Below are 21,114 nucleotides of genomic sequence, written 5' to 3'. Positions count from 1 at the left end.
CCAGGGTGTTCATGCGTCAGAATAAAGCCTTATCTTTCTCCAAGCAGGGAAGCTTCCAGAACTCAGCTCTCTACCAGGCCAGAGGATATGTCCAGCCTCAGACTCAGCCACATATGAGGAAAACTGACATTTCAGTTGTAGCCTTTTGTCTGGGTGAATAAACTTCTTTCTTCTAGAAAAGAAGCCTGAGGAAGATATTTTTGTTTGGTTTTTTTTGAGATATTCTTAAGGGATAAAATCAACCCAAGCAGCCTAGAGAGGGAAATTAATAGATCAGACAGCAGAGCTAAGATTCCACTGTATAGCAACTGTGAGCTGGGAGAGATGGGTTTCAGGAATCCACCTGCCCTCTACATGGTCTCAGACTAGATTATCATGGAGCTGAGACTCTGTCCACAGTAGGGCACTCCAAGTAGACCTAAGATTGTCTTCTGCCTCTGCAGGCAAGAAGTCTAACCCAGGAAAGACATCTTTTTATAGCACCTTCCTGATCTGTAGTTTATAAAATGAAGTTACTGCTTTCTTTTCCAATTGTATAACACTGTACAAATATTAGTGAGTATTATTATTATCCGGAATAAATTCACTTAAAAGGGAAATGTGCCAAAGTTTTATAGTGTGATGGGAAGAAAACTGGACTGCTATTCATATGACCTGTGATTTAACACTGCCATATTTTACCAAGTTCCCTGCACTCTCCCTGGCTCTCAGGTTCCTCATCTGTCAAACAAGGTGATCTCAAGGGTTGTGAACTGGCAACCCCTGGGTTGACTGCTCTGTTTCTCCCAGAGTTTAATTTAACCATCTTTAAATGGGGCATCCGCTCTCTTGGCAGCAAGAGCTCTATAACTATTGTTTTTGGCTCAAATCTGGTCCTCCTTCACACATTTGTGATATTACTAGTCCAGCCCTGAAAGTATTTGAGATTGAAATTAAAGAATCTCAAAGAGTCTTTCCCAGTCTTTAAAAGAAATATCTACAGGGTTCTGACCCATCAGTCACAGCTAATGCTCCCTTGTGGCTCCTTTACTTGAGAATCTCAGCTTGAGCTGCATTTTGAAAACGAGGAGAGATATAAAGGCAGTCCAGCAGGAGGAAGGAAAAGCATGTGTTAAAATGTGGTGCCGTGAACCATCATAACACATTCTAGAATTGCAAGCAGTTGGGCAGGACTAGACAGAGGGCGTAGGAGGGAAGTGGAGGAGAAAGAAAAATTGAGATGAGATGTGTAGCAAGAGGCAAATATTGAAGAGTTATGAGCTGGGCTGGAGACCCTGAACCTTGTCCTGAAAACTGAAGGGAAATGGCAGAAAGGGAGGGGGGAGAGTCGTTGAAGGTTTTCAATTTGTTGGATTTCCATTTCAAGCCTATTTTGGAGGCTGCATGGAAAATGGACAAGTACTTTCCTCACCAACAAAAAGTACTTTCCCTATCAGTAAAATGAGCTGGTGTAGATCAAGGGTTCACAATGCTGGCTGCATATGAGGATCACCTGAGAAGCTTGTACAAGTGCTGCTCACCTAGGGGACAGGTAAGTTATTTTTTAAAGCATGAAAAGCTTATGGCTCTGAAATTCTATCAACTATGTCAAAGAAGATTCCTACCATTCAAAGAGAAGCGTGGTAAAAGCCATTTCCTTTGCATCTTCAGACGCCAAATCTGGAACAAGGTCTGGAAAGCACCTCCGAACAGTTTATATCACTCTTCAAGCTAGTTTTATTCTTAGGTGTATCAAGCTTCTCCCTGAAAAGCATTGGATTATTTTAGAGAATGATTTCAAACTTCTATTTTAGAATTTCACACTGTCAAATCATTTAGATGTGAAAGATAATAAGCCCCTCCCAAACAGAAAGCCAATATGAAATAAGCAAAAGCTATCCAAACCTTATTAAGGACTGTTTTTAATCAGTTAATAAACATATATAAAAACTTAGTCTCTGTAATATGCTCCAAAATGAGTTATTCCAATATGATAGGTGAGCCGGCTCCCTACTCATTTTCCGTCTCTCCCTTCCCCTAGCCTGAACCTGAGAACATTTGTTTGTTTCCCTGCTTGCTTGTTTCTAAAGCTAATATTTATTTAGCACGTCTTATGAGCCAGGCATTGTGCCAAGAACTTTACAAATAAGTTAGTATTTATCACCATCTTTATTAACGCGGAAACTGCAGGGAGGAAACGTAACTGCTCATGGACACAGTTAGTAAGAAGCAGTGTCAGAACCTAAATCCAAGTTCATGTCTCCTAAGTCCATGAGCTTCACCATCACCCTGCACTGCACTGCCATTCCTCCCCACTCTCTAATTAAATCTTGTCTCCCTCCCACACCCCTACACTTCTGACCTTGATCTTTGGAGCAGGAGCCCCCTTTGAGTTCACTGAACATATATGAAGAGGTAAATTAAGAGCAGACACAGGCATACACAACCTCAGTTCACCTGGTCTCCACTTTGGGGAGAGACCCTCAGATTGCTGTCAGTAGGGCGCCCTCTGCTGTTTAGACGATGCAGAGGTTGGTTAAGAACAGGAATTTCCGGATTCAGAGCTGACCAAATCTTGAGGTGAATTTGTCCCTTATAAACAAACAACTGTACCTTCCCATCATAAAGAAAACACTCCTGCTCCGTAGGTCAATTCCAAAAGCCTTCAACCCAAGAAAGCAAGAGACATCAAACTCAGTTTTCAAGACTGCGTCCAAAATCAAGCCAAGGAATCATTATAACGGTCCTGAAATCCCCTCCTGTTAGATGTTATTTTCCCGTGTTCGCAATGTTCACATTGCACTGAAGCTGTAACCTTTACGGCTATTGTCTTTTAAAAGTGAGACTGTGGGAAGAAGGAACGTCTCCTCTCTGAGGCATTATAATGATGCCGAACCTGCTGCTAAGAGCACGCAGCCCTGGATGCTTGCTTTCCTTCCCCATAAATTATAAAACATTTAGGGACTCCTGGGGCAAGTGCATCATAAAAAATTCAGCAACATCTGTGCCATATTGTTTTCTGACAGACTAGACCCAGGAAACATGGCGCCTGCCTCGCCGGCGGCCCGGCATCGCGTGGGCTGTTAGACTGCGGCCTGAAGACGCAGGCTTCCCGCCCTTTGCTTCCACCTCCCGCTCTCCCCCGCCGTCTTTCCCCGCAGCACCTCGCAGTCACGGGGCTGCCAGGACAAGCAGAGTCTCTGTGAGCAAAGCAATTTCTAACAAAGGCCGCCTGGCCCTGCGGGGTGGGCTTGTGTCCTTCTCAGGAACTTACACAGGTGAGTCACAGGGAAGCAAGCAGGTCGCAGCCTGAGGAGAGAACCGCCTCGAGGACCGTGGGAGCGCCGCCCCCTCCCCGCCCCCTGGAGTCTGCGCACGCGCACACGCACACGCACGCGCGCGCGAACTGAAGCAGCTTTGCTCCAGGAACAGACAGAACTAGAAACCAAGACAGGAGAGTTCCATCAGACAGTCCATCAGTAAACGCGCAACCATCACCTTCTCAACGCCAAGTGCAGGGTTAGCCTCTGGGTTCTAGTCCTGCCTGTGCCACCTTGTGACCCTCATATCTCTGTGATGCTCAGTGTGGGTCTCAGGGTCGAGGGGACAAGACACCACCTGGAGAGCTGTTATAAACTACACACCCTGTCACCGAATTCTGGTAAATAACGGCCCTCTCCACCTCACTCTCCCCCTATTCCCAACCGCATGTTTATTTTGGAAAATTTTCCGCATGGCTTGTCTCACATCCTCGCCAAGAACTGCTGGGTTAGATCTTTGATAAGCAGACTGATCATATCTACCCGGTTCATCTAGGACAATCCCAACTTACATCTTTTGTCCTGGCTATCTTATTAATAACATTCCCTTTTACTCTCAAAAGTGTCCCAGTTTGGAATGTAAAATACATGGTCTCTCTCTATAAGGTCCCCTCCGGATCTAATGTGACTTTAACACGTCCTCACCAACGAGTTCAGGACTTCTAGATTCTTCCCCACAAAAATCTCCCCATATAATTTTAAGATTCCCGAACAGACTACCTCACAAGTGTCTCAGCCTCCACACGGCAGTTTCCGTTTTTCCTCCTCCCCTGCTCTGCCTCGTTCAAGGCCTCTCTCACAGTGAGAAGCTGGATAGAGACCCCTCACCACAGCTCCTCCACTTCCCACCACGAAGGGGTTACCAGTGGAGGCCGGCACAGTGGCTCTCGCACAGCAGCTACCCAAACTGTCCCCAGTTCTGCATCCTGGAGGTGGAGAATCCCACACGCGTGCTGTTGTCACCCACAGGCAGAAGGCCTGGGAAGCAGTGTGAGCCCAGGCTCCCAGCAACTTCCTTGCATAACACTTAGCATTACTGCTTCTGTTATAGAGACCACAACATGACAGCCTGTCAGCCAACCTACGTTACAGGTGTGTTTCTTTGGACCCACCACGTTTTTGTTTTTTGCATTGAGCCAACATTTTAAAACCAGGAGATTTCACAGAAAATCACTGATGGGCCAAAGAAAAGCTTTTTAGAACTGAATGTTACATTTTCAACAATTTTGTAAGCATTTGTTAAACACAGCTATTATTAAAATTTAAACTATATAAACATATACCTAAATAAATTATATTGAAAACAAAGGCAATAATTAGATTTTGGTGATGGGTGTACAGTTCAGAAAATGTACTAAAATTCATTAAACTTAAATGAACACATAAATATGTAAAGAGTGAATTTTATGGTATGTAGATTATATCTCAATAAACCTATTAAAAATAAAAATTTAAAGGGAAAAAATACTCAAAAGTCATCACTTCTTAATTATATTATTAAAATTTACTATGCTCTTGAAGTTATTTACATCAGTTGCATCTGTAGGGTGGAAATGCCACCCAATAGAATGCTCAGCCCTTCCCACATTCTGTAACATCCCTTGGTGGCTTGAAATAAGCCATGATGAATTATTAACAGCATGGAAATAGGCAAATATTTCAGACCAAGTCTTGGTTCATTGTTTGTTGATTATCTAGACTTATGAATGTAATGGAGGGAAATGTTAATATTATGCAGATAAAACTTTAAAGTGTGTTGTGCCTGTAGTCTTTATATTATGAATAGCACCAAAATTGAAAAAATGTTCTTTCAGTATTTGAAAATTATTATCCAATCCAGAAGTCACTCATATCACTGATGAACAAGTGTATTTAGGATTGTTAGTTGATATCTTCACGTACTTTAACAAGCCAGACAAAACTGAAACAAAGACATGTGTCAGAATTATATTCATAATCAAGCTTTTATTCATAGTCTTATTTTTTACCCTACTGTTGATAATAAAATTATAAAAACTGAAGGTGGATTTGGGAAGAAATAGCAAGTCACACATAGTACGTTAAATGTCATGGGTATTTGCAAATTGTATGCTACTATATATTCTTTTTTTTTAACTTTTTTTTATTGAATTATAGTCATTTTACAATGTTGTGTCAAATTCCAGTGTAGAGCACAATTTTTCAGTTATATATGAACATACATATATTCATTGTCACATTTTTTTTTCGCTGTGAGCTACCACAAGATCTTGTATATATTTCCCTGTGCTATACAGTATAATCTTGTTTATCTATTCTACATTTTGAAATCCCAGTCTGTCCCTTCCCACCCCCCGCCCTCTTGGCAACCACAAGTTTGTATTCTACATCTATGAGTCTGTTTCTGCTTTGTATTTATGTGTTGTTTGTTTTTTTTTAGATTCCACATACGAGCGATCTCATACAATATTTTTCTTTCTCTTCCCGGCTTACTTCACTTAGAATGACATTCTCCAGGAATATCCATGGTGCTGCAAATGGCATTATGTTGTCGGTTTTTATGGCTGAGTAGTATTCCATTGTATAAATATATCACATCTTCTTTATCCAGTCATCTGTTGATGGACATTTAGGCTGTTTCCATGTCTTGGCTATTGTAAATAGTTGCATGCTACTATATATTCTTTATATCAGTAAAATTTATAATACATATTATATATGTGTATTTATTTGTATATATATGTATACAAAGGCACACACTTTTTTGTTGTTAAACACCAGCACATCATAGTATAGTATCCTCATTTTCAAGCTTCTCTTAAAAACTCAAATCTGGTAAAATTGTACCTATATGCCCACCTAGTACCTGGAGGTGGTTGGAGTTGAATTAACGTCTTGTCCCTCTTTAGACAGGCACAGAGTCTCCAGTTCATGCTCAGTCCTCACCACTCCCTGTTGTCTGACACTCCACACTCACGTTGTCATTACCTGCCTGACTCCTGTAGGCTTCTGAGTTTAAGTCCCCTGTTGTAGGCTCCCTTCTTGAGACCCAGACACAAGTCCATAACACTGACCAGAGGACCAATAACTGAGACAGATTCAGTGCTGACGCCTTGTGGCAGGCTGACTACTGGCTCCCAAAGATGTCCACAACCTAATACCCAGAACCTGTGACTATGTTACCTTAACCAGTTAAAGGGATTTAAGTTGTGATTAAGTCAAAGATCTTGAGATGGGGAAATTATCCTTGATTACCCATGTAGGCTCAATGTAATCAAAAGGGTGCTTATCAGAAGAAGGCAAGAGGATCAGAGTCAGAAGAAGGAGATGTGAGGACAAGAGCAGTGGTTGCATTGATGTCTCAGAAGATAGAGGAAGGCACCACAAGCCAAGGAATGCAGTTGACATCTAGCAGCTAGAAAAAGGCAAGAAAACAGATCCTCCTCTGGAGCATCCAGAAGGAACCCAGCCCATCTGACACTTTGATTTTAGCCCCATAAGATTCATTTCACATTCTGACCTCCAGAACCATCAGATAATAAATGAGTGTTGTTTTAAGCCACTCCATTGGTGGTAATTTGTTACAGCAGCAATAAGAAACAAATATACCTTCCAGTTCCCCTCAATAATAGGTATTCTCCCTCTGTCCAAATTCTCTTCCCTCTTTCCAACCAGCCACATCCCTGCCTAAAGTTATGTAGGCAGGTTCTTCAAACCAAGAACTATGTTTTCACTTAAAACCTTGACTTCAATTCTGTGACCAAAGCAGAGCAAGCAAGGCATCCACATTTTGGAACAGACTCCCATCCCTCGTTCTTATTGTTATGTCTGCTACTCTTCTATGTATTCTCCCTTCTCATTCAAAGGGATAGGGCAGCAGGATAATCAGAGTAGATTATTAAAACAAACTCCCCTCCAACCTATCAGTACCCCATCCTGCCTCTGGCTATCCCATTGCAACTCTCTCCTTTTTGCCAACCCAATCTTCATTCTCCATTTTCCCTCCCACTTCCAGCCCGACTAACTCATCAATCTGGCCTTGACTGGTGCTTGATCTTCTGGCTTAGTTTTCTAAACTCCACCTAGCATGCTTCTTCCTGCCATGGTGTCTCCATAGACTGGTAACCCAGAACTAAAATTCCCCTTGGTCCAGCCCTAGAATTCTCCCCATTTCATGGAAACTGCCCTTATTCCTCTGCTCGGGACCCTTCTCAGCTCAACAATAGAAGAATTAAAAAACTTAAAGATCCTGATAATGCAGTGCCTCGTTGGAATATATCCTCTTTCTTAACAGAAGTATTTGAAGATTCAAATGTATATCTCATTTTTCTATAATAATATTATAAATAACAGTGTACGAACTCAGTCCATTAAACACATCATTTACCTATAAGTAAGCTATAGAATTGCCCTGCATCCCAGGGCACAGAGTAAAGAAGAAGAGGTTAACATGCTCAGCCATGAGCAAAATTCTGAAGGGAGTTAAGTCATACTTGGCACCTTTTTCCTTAGTCCCATCTCTCTATTGCCCTCATACTTAAGTAAATACAAAGTCTCCCACCACTCCAGCCATCAGTTGAGCTGTAGACTACACTATCCAATTTGGTAGCCACTAGTCACAGCTAGCAATTGAGCACTTGGACTTCAGACTTAAAAAAAAGAGAGAGAGGATGAAAATATCTCATTAATACTCTGAACATTAGGTAGATGTTTCAATGATAATAGTTTGGGTGCACTGGGTTACATATAATAGATTACTAAAATTAACTGTATTTTTTAAAAAAAATTTCAATGTGGCTACTGGAAAATTTTAAATCATATAAAGATCATACTGGATAAAGAAGTTGTGGTATATTTACACAATGGAATACTACTCAGCAATTAAAAGGAATAAAATAACGCCATTTTCAGCAACATGGATGGACCTGGAGATCGTCATTCTAAGTGAAATAAGCCAAAAACAAAAAAAAAAATATCATATGATATCACTCATATATGGAATCTAAAAAGAAAAAAGAGGACACTAATGAACTCATCTACAAAACAGAAACAGACTCCCAGACATAGTAAATAATCCTACAGTTACCAGGGGAAACGGGGTGGGAAAGGATAAAGTTGGGAGTTTGAGATTTGCAAATGTTAACCACTATATATGAAAATAGACAAAAAACCAATGTTTCTGTATAGCACAGGGAACTATATTCAATATCTTGTAATAACCTTTAATGAAAATGAATATATGTATATATATGCATGACTGGGACATTATGCTGCATACTAGAAACTGACACACTGTAATTGACTATACTTCAATAAAAAAAAGAATAAATAATAAAATCATATATACCATTTTCATTTGTGGCTCACACTGTATTTCTACTGGGCAGCACTGTTCTAGACTCTTGCTATCCAATGTGTGGTCCACAGACCAGCAACTTGAGGATCACCTAGAAGCAGAAAGCAGAATCTCAGGCCCCATTGCAGGCCCATTGACTTAGAGTCTGCAGTTTAACAAGACCCCCAGGTGAGTCATCTGTACATTAAAATTCAAAAAGCACAGTTCAAGGGTCAGCAAGCTTTTTCTTTAAAAGTCCAGAGAGTAAATATTTCTAGCTTTGTGGGTCAGTCTTCATCACTGCTACTTTGTGAGGGCAAGACTAGTCCAATCAGAATGAAAAGATAAACAATAATTGCAATACCTAGACTTGCCAAAGATAAGGAGAATTAGGCATTCTTATACAAGCTGCTATATAAATGCAAATCATAAATAGATCGTACCTTTCTTCAGAGCAATTTGGCAAAGTATCAAGTTCCTTGAAATATATACAAACTTTGAACTAGCAATTTAATGTCTAAGAATTTACACTAAGGACTTTACTCATGGCCCAAGGTTTCTATTTGACAATAGTCATGGGACAGAGGTAATCTAAATATCCAAAATCAGGAAGTAGGTAAAATAAAATATGATATTTATAATATATTTTATAAAAGAATTTTATGGGGCTATTAAAATTTGGTTCATAAGTGTTTTATAATTCTGTTGCTTCATATTTGCAATATATTAAGTGAAAAAGAAATATAAAACACCAAATATCATTTAACTACATTTTTGCAAAACAGATCAAGTATCTGAGGGATATCCACCAAATTGTTCCCTATTCCCATTCATTCTTTAATCCTCTACAAGACTGGGAGTTGAGATTATAGATAATGATACTTTTCTTGTCTACATTTCCTTTTTTCTGTACAATTACCATATGTTGCTTTTGTACTAGGAAAAGAATACAATAATTTTAAAAGAAAAAAGGCAGAGACTTTAAACCCAGTATGTATTTTGGTCATGCTTCTTCCCAATTGACTTCAAAACAGCTGTATTTCAGTTAATTGCTACTTCTCTCTTCCCTGGTGCAGATATCACGTGGGTACGTGCGAGTTTACAATTACTGGTCCTCTCCTCAGCATATCTATTATTTGCATCGCCACTCTGGTAGGTGTGTGTCATGCGGGCAACCATGCAGAAACAATGAACCCACTCATCAACGCTGCCACAGAGTCAAACAGGAAATCAAAGACTAAGTTGAGAAAAGGCATCATTTGTAGCAGGTATAACCAGACTTTCAGCTTTCATGTAGAGAAGAAAATTAGGGGAAATTGGAATCGCATTTACTGTCCATGTGTTAGAACAAACAAAGAGAACTTTTCTCCTCACCTACTCCCTCCCAACTCCATACAACTTGTGCTATGATTTTATACATTTGGTTTGCTCCTGCAGATAATACAGGAGACATGCTGTTTCTTGTTGTTTCCTCTTCTAAGTTAGTAATGTAATTTTAGCCCTGTCAACTAGCCGTATTTGACCAGTGCCTAGACATACATGCTTCTCCTGTACCTTGAGCTAAAAGCACAATTTGTTAAGGATCTGTTGCCCTCTTTTGAAATCAGTTATTCCACTGGGCAAGGAGTAGTTTGTTCCTAATTCCTGTTTACTCTCCAGTCCTCCACAGGATTGCAGCATGTTGGAACTAGGAAGGTCTTAGAGAATAACAGCTATCACTTAGAGTACTCTCTATAGAATAGGCATTATTCTAAAGAGCAACTCATATTTGTTTACACATTGAATCCATACAACTTTAAGGTAGGTTCTGTCATCATTACAAAAATCAGGAAGCTGAGGTAAGAGAGATTAGGTTAAATGTCACACAATAAGTATTCTAGGATTGGAACAGAGGTTGGTACACAGACATGGCACCCAAATCCCTTTAACCTCCATGCTCTGTCTGCCTCTCAGTCATCATGTGTACATTTGGTCCTCTTACAGACCACCAAGTGCCATTCTCTTTGTAGAAAAATTAGAAAACAGAGATTACAAAAGCAATATCACTTTTATTTTATTTACGGTGTTTCTGATGTAGAGAACAGTTTGCTCTTTATGTACTAAATCTTTCCATCTTAAATTTTATGGTTTCTGCCTATGATGACATACTTAGATTTTTGTACCTCCACATGATAGATAGCTAGATCGTCTCCTATACTCACTTCAGTTCTTCCACGTTTATTTACTTATTCTATATCCTGTTTTCTTCAGTTCTTCTTAAACACTTATCCCTAATGTGGGTGGAATATATTTTGATGTGGTACAAGGTACCTTTTCTCCGAATTATTTAGCCTGCTGTCTAGCATGATTTGTGATACATTCATCCTTTTCCCACTGACTTTAAATGTAACTTTTATCACATGAGTCTGTTTTAGGACTCTTCCTTCTAGTCACGGATATGTCTCTTACTGGCACTCTTTTTTTCCACATTTTGATTTTTAAAACATTTTAATATGTTATTGGGAAACACTCTCCTAAAATTATCACTCTTTTGCAAAGTTTTCCTCAAAATTTGGAAAACAATTGATATCATTTGATATAACTTCCCATTGAAGAATGTGGAATGTCTGTACATGTTTTCAAGTATCCCTTTCATGACCTTCAGAAAGGGCTTCTTTAAAGGAAAAAGTCATATAGTGTTTTATGGATTATTATTATGTTTTATTTATTATTATTATTTAATAATCCATATAGTGGATTATTAAAGTAAAAGATTCTCATTATTTTAAAAATCATACAATATATAAAGCTTACAGAAGAAAGTGAAAGCCACCCTACTTTCATTACCCAGAGATAACCTGCATTTTGGTGTCTATCTTTCTAGTCTTCTTTTCTATGTATACACATACACACACACACACACACACACACACACACACACACACACACCACTGAATTACATATTTTACATGGCATAAACCTTATTTTCATTTAATAATATATTGTGCATTTCTTTCCATGCCAAAAAAAAAACCATACACTTATCTGGTCCAGTTTCTAAGAAATTAAGTCCTGGTTCTATTGCCTAATATTTGTCTAAGGCAATGATAATTCTATATCATTGTTGTCAATGACTGCATTATATTTCATGACATGGATGTTCTACACTTTATTTAACCAGCCCTCTATGTTAGAGTGAGACGGCTGCTCCTATTCTTCTACCACATACATAACTTCACAATGTATATCCTGTATGTTCACCTCTGCTAAGTTCTCCAATTATTTGCTTTGAAGGAACTTGCTAGAGGTGGAATTTATGGGTCAACATGTATATAAACGATTCAGGCTCTTTATAGATATTGCCAAACAAACTTGTAAAAGTTGATTCCAAGTTCTACTGTCACATAAACATTGAGAGTTCCTGTCTATTCATAGGCATATCACTGGGTATTAAAACTAAGTATTAAGTGTCTTTTAAATCTTTGCCAATCTAATGGGGAAAAAAATCAAATTTCACTATTGCTTTAATCATTTCTATCCAACACATAAAATATTATGATGGTTAAAATTTTTTTTGTAAAAATACTATTTATCAATAAAAGTAACATTTTTATCAAATATTTAAATTATCTGATAATATTACAAACTATTTTTATTTGCAAAGTATTTTTTGCCTATTTTTCTTCTTTCAACTTTAATAAACCAGTTTCTAGACAGACACAAATAATTAGATTATATTTTTATATGCAATCTGAGAGCCTTAGTTTCCTAGTAGGGAGATTTTTTTGTTATAATATTCATTTGTTTCTTTGTTTAGATTCCGCATATAAGTGACACTATACGCTTTTGTCTTTCTCTAGCTAATGTATTTCACTAAGCATAATACCCTCCAGGTCCATCTATGTTATTTCAAATGTTGTTTTTATGGCTGAATAGTATTCCATTGTGTGTGTGTATATATATACACACATCTTCTTTATATATTCATCTGTTGATGGAAAGTTTTATCCATTTTTATTCTTTATTATCCCTGGAATGTGGCTTTACTAGATTTTCATGAGTGTTTTGGAAGCACTGATCTGCTTGTAATTCCATTAGCTACATTTACATTTCAAAACATTTTAAATTTTCATTTCACTAGCCATAAAAACCAAAATGAATAACTGTATTTCAAGTCCACCATATTTAAAATAAATATTTAGCATAATTTTAAAAACCACTTTTCTAATCATCTAACTTTCTAGTCTTTCTCTTTTTCATCTGTTACTCTTTTTACCTTAAGTATACTTGTTTTCATGAAAACTGTTTTGACATTTGCATTCAGTTTTGTCATCTGATTTTCTGTGCTTAATATGCTCCAGTGCTCATTACCAGATTTTTCATATCTCCATAAAGACACTGGAGAAGCCTAGTGATCATGGAAAACTGGGTTGTATTAAACTTTCAGAACAGAAAAGAGAGCCACCTTGAGGAAGACTCAGCAGGGTCTCCAAATGCCAAGACGAGGTTAAGGAGAACTTCAGGGTTTTCGAGGCTGGTTGTTAGTCATAGAGTTTCAGGATGGAAGTAAATGTGGTCCAGGCAGGAACTGGCCAGAATGTATAACTCTGCTAGTTACTGGAATAATCAGTGCTCTTATTTGGAACACAAACCTATGTGGAGTTGCTGTAAAAACAGTTTGTCTGTGCTCTTAGTTTGCGGATGTTAAAACAAATTGGGCTCAGACTTGCACTTTGTGGTTTTATGCAGACTATCTGATTTGCCAACCAGTTGTGTTTTCTGTTTAATTTGTCACTGCAAATTCCCTATTTTTGCTTCATCTATGTGTCGTTTAGAATATGCCTTCAAACATTAGTTAAGAAGTGGAATATTTTCTGAGTCTTTGACTACATTAATTTTATTTTGCTTTTTTTTTACTCCACCACATGGAAGATCTCTTTTTTTCCCTATTGTCTCTTTTTCGTTTTTGTTTGTTTGTTTGTTTGTTTTGTTTTTTATTGAAGTGTAGTTGATTTACAATGTTAGTTTCAGGTGTATAGCAAAGTGATTCAGTTATACATATACATACCTTTTTTTTCAGATTCTTTTCTATGATAAATTATTACAAGAAATTGAACATAGTTCCCAGTGCTATACAGGAAATCCTTGTTGTTTATCTATTCTATATATAGTAATGTGTATCTGTTAATCCCAAAATTTTTTGGTCATAACCTCTTTCCCTCAAAATTCTGTACCTGTTGTTCCATTGTCCTCTCATATTTAATGATAAAGGAAAAACCTGAGATCATTGGATTTTCTTTTTCTCCTCCTTTCTTTGGGGGTAAGAGGGGGAGGCTAAATACATAAGAATTTATTTTCCCTTCATTCAGAAACTTTGTTGGTCCGTGTTTAAGTGTGGGTTTCTTTTCACGTGCTGCTGCCAGCACCCACCGCCTTCCTCCGACTCAGTTGTTTTCTAGTAAACTTTTGTGTCAATGAAGGTTTTTTGTTTACCCTTATGTATAAAAAATTTATATTTTTGCCATCTTAAAAATCATCAACTACGAAGAAAAGATCAAACACTGGGTCCCTAAGACAGGGAAGATGGTGAGTAGGAGGAATCGCAGTGTTTTTCTTTTTTTCTGTTTTCTGTTTTCAAATAGGGTCTGTTTCAGAGAAAAAAATGTGACAATGAGTGTGTATATGTCCATGAATAATTGAAAAATTGTGCTGAACACTGGAATTTGACACAACATTGTAAAATGATTATAAATCAATAAAAAATGTTAAAAAAAAAATAGGGTCTGTTTCATAAGGTAAGGCATGGGTGTGCCAGAAAGGGAAGATGAGGGAGTATTTCTTAAGCTACCCTCTGTTAAGCTTTTCCCTTCAGTCTTCTTAGGTGGTATGATGTAGCTTTAGGGTTTTCTTTGCATCCTCATAGGCATTTTCATGCAAGGTTGGGAAAGGCTATGTCAGAGCCAGCTAACCTAATACTATTTTAACATTGCAGTTTTCTATCATTAGGCTCAATTAGGGGGTCGATGAGCACCAGGGAAATATATGATGCATACTGACCTTCCCACACTCTCCTACACCTGAGCCTATTCCACACGGGTTGTAGACACACTAACCTGGGAACTCCCAGAGATCAAAAGGGGGAAATTTGCTGCAAGCACTCAGCCACAGTTTAAAAAAATACCCCCATGCATTAGTTTGTGGTTAATTAGAAGGATGAGTTTTGTCATGAGGCCAAATACTTCCTCTAACCTGAAGGAAAGATCATTCAGAGTATGTCATTCAAGGTGACAGAGAAGACTTGGTGTCACTTAGTTCTTTTCATAGTTGCTGGTATAATTATCTTTATTTATGTGAGTTTTTTAAAATAATTTTCCACTTGAACTAAGGAATTTGAGGAAAAATAAAATAACTAGTACCCATGTCCAGTATTCCTTTTCATGTGTGAATATGTTCCTTAGATATTTTTATTAGAAAAAAATATTATTTTAATAAAAAAGAATGCTGAGGGAGCAGAAAATGATCTGGGTTATAAATTAACAGCTCATACCATTAAATGATGAGGATCACTCATTAATGAGCTAAATACAATGGACCAAAAAACGCATTTTACTTTTTCCAAGTCATTTGGTGACATATTACAGGTTAATTAAGCATAGCCTAAGAAAGAATATTCTCTAAAAAAAAGTTCGACTTGATTCTTCAAAAACTGAAGTGCAGTATTTTGTTTCCAGGGGTCATACAATCTGTCCTTTACACTCTGGCTATTAACAGCTTTGTACTTGCAACTACAGGTTACTAAAAATATTGAAGGAATTAGCACAGGGTTGCCACAGGCACTGAGAGCTGAAATCCAATGACCAGAAATTGCTGTCGGTTTTGAAATCACCCCGCATGGCTAAGTCAGTTGTTCGTGTGCATGTCTGCTGGGGAGCAGTGATCACGTGGTGCCAGATTTGGCAGGTGTGGTCCCCATCTTCCAAAAGAGGGAGGGAAGCTCTCTAAAATATATCTTTCTTCCTTATTCATACAGCCACCATGTTATTCTGGGAATGGCTGCATTATTACCAACGGTAGGGTGGGCATGCATTCGTTCGTCTTTGGTACCATTCCTCGTTCCAAAAACAGGTTTGTGTTTATGTGATATTTTAGGATGGAGCACCTAACCTGATGCCTGGAACAGAGCACCCAACTATGTACTGCGAGGAATGAATGATTCAGCAAGCAACTCAGAACCTCTTTCCCAGGAATTATATTGCAAAATACTCAAACCCCAAAGGAATCCGCTTGTTTTTAAGTACCAGGAGACTTCTCGTACCTTTCATTTGTTTCCATAATGATCATCCTTATCTAGATATTTGACAGTGGTTTGTGAAAGCACAACTTTCTTTGCCAACATACACCCCCTACACACACATACACCCAGCTTCTGTCTTTCTGAGTTTTCTCCTATACTTTCTCCCTAGGATCCTTCTCACTATCTTTGCTCAAGCCATTACCTCCGCCTCAGATCACCTCCTTGTCGTTTACAACCATCTGAACTGGGTTTAAGTCCCAGCTCAAAACTCGCCTCTTGTGAGAATCTTTCCCCAGCAGCGTGCCATCTCTCCCCACCTATCTTTACCCCTCAACACACACACACTAGGTCTGTGCTAGTTGCCCTGAAATGTCTAGCCTCCCTTCTCTATAGTTGCTCTCAAACTGTTTATGGTACACCTATATCTTCTCTCTCCTTAACCATAAATGCTGTCAGGAAAGTACCTATTCCATCTTTTGGACACAGTCCCTTCCACTGCCCCATAGGATCAATTTCCCTATGTCAAATACAGTAAGAACTCAATGGATGCTTCACAGCTTAAAGATCACAATTCACAACATATCAGCTAAAATACAAAGCAGGTTTTTGTTCCTGGCAGTTCTCTGGACAACCTATACAGCCCTCTGCATCTGGTTTCACAAACACACATCTGACTGCAGTCACAACTGCACTGTGGTGACATGTTCTAAACGCTGATCTTCTATAAGGCCACCCTAACGGGAACTTGCAAGCAATTTTATGTCAAAGAAATGTGTGTATGTGTTTTTCTGTCTCTGTCTAGAGCTTCATTCTGCTTCTCCAACATAACAACAGACTCTTCAAGAGAAAGCTGTCATTTCATAAAAACATCTTTACTCTGGGAGCAAAATAACTTCTGTATTTTATTATAGTACAGGATTAAAAAAAAAATGGCCACTGTCCTGCTCCAGTTTCTCAAATGACAATGCTAACGGAACTTGGGAAGAGCATCATAAGGCAGGGTAAAGTGTTCAGATTTTCTTCTAGTGTGCGGGAAGCCACTGGAGTGCTTTAAGCAGGGCGAGGCTTTCATAAAGATCACTCAGGCTGCCGGGTGGAGAAGAGCTTATGGGGAAGAGGACTGCAGGAGGAGGCAATAGACTAGTTCCCCTGAGGATGGCTTGGGCCCTATCAGTCTTTCCTAAGAGCATATTGGAAAATAACTGTAAAGAAAAATAGGTGGATAATTACAAATAGGAAATCAAATGCATGTTTCTGCAATGCAGCCTTGTGAAGAGGCAATAGGACAGCATCCCTGGGTTGCTGTCAGGGAGAAAGCTGAGAGGCGTGCACAGGCATCGGGTTAGATGGTTCTCCTGTCACTGCTTTGCATGAGGTTCAGGAGAGTTCCCCAGTGCTGGGAGAAGTGCTCTTGGCTGTATGTCAGGGTTTGTCCACGAGCTATTCCAAGCTGAGAAAGCTAATTAGGATCTACCCAAGATATCTGCATCTCAAGCTCCTGCTGATCATCCATCTCGATACCACAGGAGCTGAGTGGCTACAAGGACAAGTTCAGCTGTGGCCATGAAGCTATGCTCTCAGCACTCACCAGCCTTTTAAGTAAATTATCCAAGATTTGACCCAACACACGTGGGGCAACTTTTAAAAGGTGAGGGGATGGGAAATAATATTTATTGATGGCATCCATGTGTCAAGCTGTGGTAGCTATTTCATATTTTATGTTCATTGTCTCCTTTTTTTTTTCCATCAAGCCAGCAGAGTAGTTATGAACATCCCCAATTTCTAGAAAGGTAAACTGAAGCCCAGAAAAGTCAGGGACATACAGCTACTGCGCGGCAGGGCTTGGATTTGATTTCAAAGCTCATATTTTTAAAAAAAGTCAAGTACATAATGTTTCTTTGATTTCTCTAAAAGAACAGGGAAAAGTTGATATTTTTAAAAGTGAACAATTGTACCTTAAAACAACATAGCTTTATCTTGGGTTTTATAAAAGAAGTACATGCTCAGTGTAAAAAAGTTTAAATAAGACAGAAGTGTTAACTCCCATTTCCAGGAAATGCTCAACTCGGGTGGGAATCCTTAAGCTTTGTATCCATTTACCTGCTACCCTTACTATACTCAGTGCACATGTTCCCTCTGGCTGGAATTCCCATCTAGACACACCCATGCTCCCTTCTCTCACTGATAAATCTGTTAGCATCCTAAGATTCTTAGTCCACATTTCCTTCAAAGCCTTCCTTGCGTCCGTCACCTTGCCCCCATCTTCCCCTAACCAGACAGATCACCCCCTCCTCCCCCTCCTGCAGCTCTTTACAGATGCCTCTGCAAGCATCCCACTCTACTTGGCTGTTCACGTGTCTCTCTCCTCCACTGAACTGTGCACTCCAAGAAGGTAGGGGCCAAATCTTAGTCATCTTCATGCCATGAGCATAGATACCATGGCACAATTTGCAGCCTAACCTGGCTACAGGGAAGACTATAATCTCTATTATGACACAGAGAGATAGCACAGTCTGGCGGTGAGGAGCACGAACTCGGGGCCAGACTGCCTGGCTTTAAAACCTGTCCCTGCTCTTACCAGCTGTGACTTTGGACAAGTGATTGAACCCCTTCATGCTTCAGTTTTCTCAACTGTAAAATGGGCACTGTAAAAGCCCCGACCCCATCATGAGAACATGAGCGCTGAATGAGGCAGCATTTGTAAAGAACTTAGAAGAGTACCTGGCACTAATGAAACTTTTGTAGTAAAATATGTTTGAAGAATAAATATTATCTAAGCCCCAAACCTGAGCCACATCATTCAAGAGGGAAGAAAATACAGCTTCAATTTGAACTCTCGACACTGCTTTTTTTCCCCAACTGTTTTCACCAAGGATTTGTATAGTCAGTGCCTACAGATAGTGAACACTGTTCCCTCTTCTGGAAGCGAGGATTTGGTAGCCAGAGTTGATTTCAGAGATCACTGGGTCTAACCTTCTCATTTTATGGGTGAGGAAATGAAGGCAAAGTGCTTTCTGAGGGCATGAGGCTGGTTCAAGACAGAGCTTCATTTGCCAACCCAGTGGTCTCTCCACACACTCTGATAACTCCAGAAAGCTGGAGCATTGTTCAAATTACTTGTAGGAAAAAAATGTCAGCAAAACTGTGTGAGCACCGGGCAAGGCTGATTAAATCACTGTTCTTATTCATAAGAGACCTCATTATTTTCTGACCAAAGTTGGGTTCTACTCCTTGTAGTGAACCACTGTGCCCTTCTCCTTGGATCCAATGATCGTGAATTTCAGAAAACGCTTCTAATTGCATAAAGAGTGGCAGGAAGAATTACAGAATGTTAAATCACCTTAGTGTCACCCAGGGAGAGTGTCTTCAATTTTATGCTTCCAATGGGACCGTAAGACGATTGTTACTGTTACAACAAACGTGGGGATATCATGGGATAGAATGCAAAATGTGCATGCTTTTTTCTTTAAGGTTTAAAGTGACATTGCAAAGAAATTTCTCGCTTCCAATGAGGACACGTAAGGCTACACCTCCACTCTCTAGAGATTAAGTTCACGCTCTTCTGCCCTTGTGGGTAGTTCAGGAGGATGATTTGAGTTACAGTGAAACAGTAGTCAAGGATATGAACCACTCCGTGGGTTCACTTTCAAAACCTCAGACAGGCAGGCTAGTCCTAAAGACACAAACAAACAAATCAAAACGAGCATGGCCTTTCCTGGGAGATGATTCCTGCTTTTCTGCCTTCTTGCCTTTGATAAACATGACGTACAGCTAGGAAAGAGCTATTTTCATAAATGTTTCATTCCTCTTCCTCCAGGCATAGTGTCGCTGGAGCATGAATTACGAGCAGCTTGGCCGGCAAGCATCTTTCCATGAGCACATTCTTTCTCATTCGCAGTCACAGAGGTGCCTCCGGTGGAACTGACTGGGTGAAAAGAGCTTCTCCGTCTGCTGACCAATCCTTTGCCTGAGAGTTTACCAGGCAGTGTATTTATGTTCTTCTCTCAAAGCCAAGATGAACGGGGGGCTTCCTGCTTGGTTGCAAACACAGGCAAATTCTGCTGCTGCTGACTCCAATTTCCACTGACAATTCCCACTTCTGGTTCATTTTCAAGCACTATTTCCATTACACCATATTTGAACAGTAAATTATTGGTAATCACTTTTTTAAATGGTGAACAACTTTTGTGGTTGCTGAGTGATAATACTCATCACTGTTGCTGACCGGGAGAATCTGTGTGGAGTATTTCCCACTGCCGCTGTAACCACAGCACCGCAGGGGACAAGGTGAAAAGAATGCGATGGAGCCCCCCACACATCCCCTCCGACAGACAGCCTCGTTCATTGATGATCCTGGAATTCCTCTCCCCTGCACATTCCTTCTTGGTAGCAAAAAACCATCCACAGAAACCACTTAATTTATTGAGAGAGCCTCCTAAAACACTCCCATAATACTTGGAAATGTAGAAGCCACTGAAGTGGAAAAATGGAGTCATCTTTAAAAAGAAACCCTCAAAATGAGGTAAAACAAAAAGCATCAATCCTGAGAGGTTGGCACTTGTCAGGATTCTGCTTCCCCTGAGGCCCCAGTGCATGGATGGCACCTTGCCCGCCAGTCACCCAGCTCAAGGCCCTCCTCCTCCTCACTTCCCTCCACCTCATCATCAACACCATCAAGTGCAACCTCTTAAATACTTCCAAAATGTGTCCCCCATCCCTAACTTGTCACAGCCTTGATTGAAATAATCACTATTTCTCTACAACAGTAGCTCTCATAGCTCTCAAAGTGGGGGTCCCAGACCAGTAACATCAGCATCACCTGAGAACTGTATGGAAATGCAAGTTCTCAGGCCCCACCCCAGACCCGCTCTGTCAGACACTCTGGGGTGGGCTCCAGCTGACTGTGTTTTAACAAGCTCTCTGGGAGGCTCTGACACCTACTGATTTGAGAACTACTGATTTACTGTAATAGCATCTGAGTATATCTCCCTGCCTCCTGTCTTGCCTCCGTCTCTGTTTCCGTATCTTCCCTCCATGACCCTCCTAAATACAAATATGCTTATGTCAAGTCCCCTGATAAAAACCCACCAGTGGTTCCCACTTGCCCTCTAGATAAAATCCTGACTTCCTAGAACAGTATGCCAGGCCCTCCTTAATCAATCAGTTTCCTCCATCTTCTATTGATACCCCTGCCAAGTACACTGTAATCCAGGTATACCAGACAGCCT

At 39.7% G+C, this 21,114-nt stretch overlaps 1 protein-coding gene across 5 annotated transcripts in view; it reads right to left on the bottom strand.

The window, feature by feature from the left end:
* The window catches only part of PLPPR1 (phospholipid phosphatase related 1), a 486,000-nt gene that overhangs the window by 438,355 nt on the left and 26,531 nt on the right, over positions 1–21,114 (bottom strand). For all 5 annotated transcript variants that reach the window (XM_074361920.1, XM_074361916.1, XM_074361919.1 and 2 more), the window contains exon 3: positions 1,605–1,743. The gene's annotated coding sequence lies outside the window, so the exon portion shown is untranslated. The remainder of the gene's footprint in view (positions 1–1,604; positions 1,744–21,114) is intronic.

This window comes from Camelus bactrianus, chromosome 4 (assembly GCF_048773025.1).
Source record: "Camelus bactrianus isolate YW-2024 breed Bactrian camel chromosome 4, ASM4877302v1, whole genome shotgun sequence".
NCBI classification, from domain to species: domain Eukaryota; kingdom Metazoa; phylum Chordata; class Mammalia; order Artiodactyla; family Camelidae; genus Camelus; species Camelus bactrianus.
Note: the sequence above shows the minus strand (reverse complement) of the source record. Positions and strands in the feature narration are given on the sequence as shown.